This window comes from Ranitomeya variabilis, chromosome 2 (assembly GCF_051348905.1).
Source record: "Ranitomeya variabilis isolate aRanVar5 chromosome 2, aRanVar5.hap1, whole genome shotgun sequence".
Lineage (NCBI taxonomy): Eukaryota > Metazoa > Chordata > Amphibia > Anura > Dendrobatidae > Ranitomeya > Ranitomeya variabilis.
This window is the reverse complement of record NC_135233.1, coordinates 817,438,152-817,444,151: the sequence shown is the minus strand read 5'-3', so window position 1 is coordinate 817,444,151 and position 6,000 is coordinate 817,438,152.

Sequence of the window (6,000 nt, the reverse complement as noted above, 5' to 3'; positions counted from 1 at the left end):
GCAGAGCCCCCAGTCCTCTAATAACCTTGGTCGCTCTTCTCTGCACCCGCTCCAGTTCAGCTATGTCTTTCTTATACACCAGATACCAGAACTGTGCACAGTATTCTAAGTGTGGTCGAACTAGTGACTTGTATAGAGGTAAAATTATGTTCTCCTCATGAGCATCTATGCCTCTTTTAATACATCCCATTATTTTATTTGCCTTTGTAGCAGCTGTCTGACACTGGCCACTGAATATGAGTTTGTCATCCACCCATATACCCAGGTCTTTTTCATTGACGGTTTTGCAGTCTCTGGAATGTGTTAAAGGGGCCGGGGAGTGTGTTTGGATGGGGTTTTCACTGTCCTACTCTGATTATGTGTGGCACATATCATGCAGCTCTGTACCTGCCTTTCTGCGCAGGTGGAAAACCCCGGGGGCAATCCATTGTTTCTGTAGGGTGTCACACATGGCCGTCTTCGAGTGGTGCACATTCCCGTGCAGAACCTGTGCCATCATTGGGTACAGTACCTGTGGTAGGCAGACCTTTTCACCCCTCCCCCATAGTCCAGTGACGGTATCAGAGCAAGCCCCTATCTTTCTCTGATCGCCCATGACGGCACCACGGAGAGAGGGGATCCGCCCACCAAGGACAGGAAACCTACGGATAAAAAAGGCGGTACCACTCTCCCGCATCAGTTGGTTTCCTGTCCTTGATGGGAGACCTATGGACTTACCAGATCGACGTGGGAATTCCGGGGCCATCTAGTCCGGTTCAGGCAGCTGGGGTCCCTCTGCCTCGGCTAAGGTGGTGACCCGAAGGGCTAGTGGGCCTCTAGGGTGTGCGGGGGAGGTGACAAGGAGTTCGCGGTCACCTCCCCAGGTAAGATGCAGCAGGCAACATCCAGGGGGGTCCCTCTGTGGTTGCGGGAGGTGCGGCGCGACCCTCCCCAAAAAACATGCGTCAGTCTGCACACTGCACCGCCATCGGGCGTGCAGAACCGCGCAGTAGGGACTGCATAGGACCGGGGGCGCCGGTCAGCAGCGCCATATATGCACTCCCGGCGCCATCTTGCTAGTTCGGCGCATGCCCGGGATTAAGCTGGTCTCGCGAGGCGCCGGCGAGGCGCTCGTACGGCTTCTGCGCAGGCGCCGCTTGAGCCCGACTGCACAGGCGCCGGCGTTCGACGCTCCTCGCCATCAGCCGGGCGCTACTGCGCAGGCGCCGACGTTCGGCCATCGGCTGGGCGCTACTGCGCCGGCGTTCGGCGCTCCTCGCCATCAGCCGGGCGCTACTGCGCAGGCGCGGATGTAAAAAAAAAAAAAAAAAGCGGCGTGAAGGCTTTAAATGAGGAAAGTTACTTCCTCCTAGCGGCTCCGCAATATATCAGCAGAAGCCTCAAAAAAAGCTACTTGCAACTACACCAGAGTGTTGTCAAAGCAGTAACCGCAGACCAGCAGCAATATGAGCGACCCGGCATCTCCCTTGCCAGAATCATCTCCACCTATAGCAGCGCCACAGCAGCAGCAAAAAAGGCGACAGCAGCGCCAGGACACCAGCAACGAACGCCAGAGGTCCCAACGCAGTAAGGGGTCCAGTGCGGCGTCGGGGAAAAAGCCAGAGGCGGAAAATCCCCAATCGGTATTTATGGGTCCTGGAGGTGGTAAGTGGATCTTCGTGAAAGTCAGAGACAGTAAGGTTATTATTTGTCTCTTTTAGGGGAGGAAGAGCGTAGGCAAAACAAAGCATAAAATTTGTGCCATCTGTAGAGAAGATCTTCCACCTGCCTGGGAGAAGACGCTGTGTAACACTTGCATACAGCAGACAGTATCTGAAAGTCTGCCAGGGTTTGCAACCGACTTAAAAAACCTGATTAAAGAGCAAGTAGAAGACACCCTTAGATCCCTAAAAAAGGGGAAAAAACGGAGAAAGACCAAGGATAAATCTCCATCTCCGGTCTCAAAATCTGACAGCGACAGTGCGAGCTCAGTATCCTCCGACTCCTCCTCCTCCTCATCTGCATCATCCACTTCTTCCTCGGGGGGGCACAACTGTTTCCCACTAGAGGACACCGATGGCCTCATAAAGGCGGTGAGAAGTACTATGGGGTTAGTAGACTCCCACCCCAAAAAATCGGTACAGGACATCATGTTCGGGGGCCTAGAACAAAAAAAGAGGAGAGTTTTTCCACTTAATGATGCAATTGCGGCTTTAATCAAAAAAGAATGGAAAAAGCCCATGAAAAAGTCTCTCAACTCCCAAAAGGAAATACCCTTTTGAGGATGAATCCTGCTCCTTTTGGGAAAAAGCCCCCAAATTAGATGTGGCTATAGCCAAAGCATCAAAAAAATTCGCACTCCCGTTTGAAGACATGGGGGTACTAAAAGACCCTATGGACAAGAAGGCGGACGCCTTCCTCAAAGGCTCTTGGGAGGCAGCAGGGGGGGCTTAAAACCTGCAGTAGCAGCGGCGTGTACATCTCGCTCCCTAATGATTTGGCTAAACCAACTAGAGGGTCAATTAAAAGGGAAGACTTCCCGAGACTCAATACTGAATACTTTACCAGTAATGAGGGGAGCCGCGGCTTTCCTGGCTGACGCCTCGGCCGACTCAATCAGACTAGCCGCTAGGTCAGCAGCACTGGCTAATGCGGCCAGGCGCGCCCTCTGGCTTAAGAGCTGGCCAGGCGATCTCCAAACTAAGACAAGACTGTGTACCATCCCCTGTGAAGGAGAATTCTTGTTTGGTTCCACTTTAGATGACATTTTAGAAAAAGCTGGGGACAAGAAAAAGTCCTTTCCTCCCTTGGGCCTCCCCTCTTACCGGAAGCCCTTTCGGAGCAAGAGGTTTTTCCGAAAGAACCTGGGGAGAGGCCAGGGGAAATGGGAGGATAAGAGGAACAAAAACAAGGGGTTTATCTTTAATAAAAACCCCAATGATAACAAGAAACCTCCGCAATGAAGGTTCGCCCCAGGTGGGAGGGAGGCTGTCTCGCTTTCTCCCAGCCTGGAAAAAGATTACCTCCAGTCAATGGATACTGAACATTATAGAATCAGGACTGAGGTTAACATTCAAGAGATACCCTCGTCCCTCTTTTACGATGACATCTACAAGGTCTTCGGCAGAAGAGCAGCTGGCACTAGAAAGAGAAGTCATCGGGTTAGTAGAAAAGAGAGTTCTCCTGGAGGTCCCCCCTCAAGAAAGAGGACAAGGATACTATTCCCCTCTATTTCTGAGAAGAAAACCAGACGGGTCTTTCAGAACCATCATAAATCTGAAAAGTCTAAACAACTACTTAGAGGTTCAGGCATTCAAAATGGAAACGATAAAGTCATCTATCAAAATGCTGTTTCCTCAATGCTTCATGGTGGTTCTAGACCTAAAGGACGCATATTATCACGTCCCAATACACAAAGATCACCAAAGATTCCTCAGGATGGCGGTTCACATCAGAGGAGTCCTAAGCCACTTCCAGTTCTCAGCTCTGCCTTTTGGTCTAGCCATAGCCCCGAGGATTTTCACAAAACTGATTGCAGAGGTAATGGCCCACCTCAGAGAAGAAAATACCTTAATCGTACCATATCTGGACGATTTTCTGGTAATAGGCTCCTCCCCGCAGCACTGCGAGCATCAACTGGCAATTGTGATTCATTCCCTAAAAGAACTTGGCTGGCTAATAAACATAGAAAAATCCAGACTAATACCTTCTCAAGTTCAGGAGTACCTAGGTCTCACCCTAGACTCCATAAAAATGGAATGTCGGCTACCGGAGAACAAAATACAAAAACTAAAAAGTTTGGTATCGAGGGTTCAATCTCTCCCCTCCATAACACTCCGTCAGGGTATGTCCCTCCTAGGCTCCATGACCTCTTGCATCCCCGCAGTCCAGTGGGCCCAATTACATTCGAGAGACCTCCAATGGCAGATATTGTCAGAACAAACCCGTCTAGGAGAGCATTTAGACGGGCGGTTAATTCTATCTCCTCGTACCAGCCACTCTCTGACATGGTGGAAATCGCAGGAAAATATTTCCCAGGGGGTCCCGTGGGTAATTCAGATCTCAAAAGTCCTAACTACGGACGCAAGCCCCTCAGGGTGGGGAGCTCATCTAGATGATCTGGTAGCCCAGGGCACCTGGTCTCCATCCCTAGCAGACAAATCCTCCAATATGAAGGAACTTCTGGCAGTCAAATTTGCCCTTCAGAAATTCTTGAAAGTCCTTCACTCTCATCATGTAAGAGTGATGTCGGACAACCGGGTGGTAGTATCTTACCTCAATCACCAGGGGGGCACCCGTTCCAGAAATCTAATGGAAGTGACCAACTCAATCCTGCAAATAGCCGAGAGCAACCTCCTATCCATAACAAGTCTACACATAAAAGGGGTAGACAACTACAAAGCGGACTTCCTCAGTCGGTCCAGCCTAAAACAGGGAGAATGGGAACTGAATCAGGCAATATTTACCCAGATCACAGAGAAATGGGGGGTTCCCAAAATAGATCTCTTTGCGAGTCACCTAAACAAAAAAGTAACCTCCTTTTGCTCCCTACCTCCCCTGGGGAACCCAGTAGTTGTGGACGCTTTCCTGATGTCTTGGAGCCATCATCTGCTCTATGCCTTTCCTCCTCTCATTCTGATTCCAGCGGTGCTGAGGAAGATTCGGGAGGACGGGGCGCTGGTTATCTTAATTGCCCCGTTCTGGCCGAAGAGACCTTGGTTCTCATGGATGAGGAAGATGTCAATGTCCGACCCCTGGGTATTACCAGACCTTCAGGATCTATTGTCGCAGGGCCCAGTCTGTCATCCAAGGGTCAAGAACTTGCACTTGACAGCTTGGCTCTTGAAAGGAAGCTGCTAAAAGACAGGGGGTTCTCCCCAGGGCTAATCTCAACCTTATTACAAAGTAGGAAGCCAGTTACAACGAAACAATATGGCAAGATATGGAAAAAGTTTCTGTCTTCATCAGGTGAAAAAATAGGGAAAGAAATTCCCCTTAATTCCATATTAGAATTCCTACAAAATGGGTTGGAGATGGGGCTGGCCACTAGTACCCTGAAAGTTCACGTGGCAGCATTGGGGGCCCTATTCAATTTTGATTTAGCTTCAAATAGGTGGGTCGCTAGATTCATAAAAGCAGCAGGAAGATCAAGGCCTCTTCCGATAAAAATCGTTCCTCAATGGGACTTAAACTTAGTCCTTAAAGCCCTGACCAGTCCACCATTTGAACCATTACACGAAGTTTCAATAAAAAACCTATCTCTCAAAACCGCTCTGTTAGTCGCCCTCACTTCTGCACGTAGGGTCAGCGACTTACAGGCTCTTTCGGCTAACCCTCCTTACACACAATTTCTAGAGGATAGGGTCATTCTAAAAACAGACCCAGCATATCTCCCGAAAGTGGCATCAAAGTTCCACAGGTCTCAAGAGATTTCTCTCCCTTCCTTCTGTCCCAACCCTGTAAACAAGAAGGAACAAACATTCGCCAGAAGACTCGCTACACTCATCAGGAGGGCGTTAAACTAGAAGAAGAGGGGACGGGAAGAAAAACAGACTCGAACAAAGAAGACCCAGGAAAACATACTCAGAAGGGAGGTAAGACCATTTCTAAAACAATCCACAGCGAGGAGATTGGAACAAAACAAAATCCTCTAAACTGCATGCTCGCAAATGCCAGAAGCCTGACAAACAAGATGGAAGAACTAGAAGCAGAAATATCTACAGGTAACTTTGACATAGTGGGAATAACCGAGACATGGTTAGATGAAAGCTATGACTGGGCAGTTAACTTACAGGGTTACAGTCTGTTTAGAAAGGATCGTAAAAATCGGAGAGGAGGAGGGGTTTGTCTCTATGTAAAGTCTTGTCTAAAGTCCACTTTAAGGGAGGATATTAGCGAAGGTAATGAGGATGTCGAGTCTATATGGGTTGAAATTCATGGAGGGAAAAATGGTAACAAAATTCTCATTGGGGTCTGTTACAAACCCCCAAATATAACAGAAATCATGGAAAGTCTACTTCT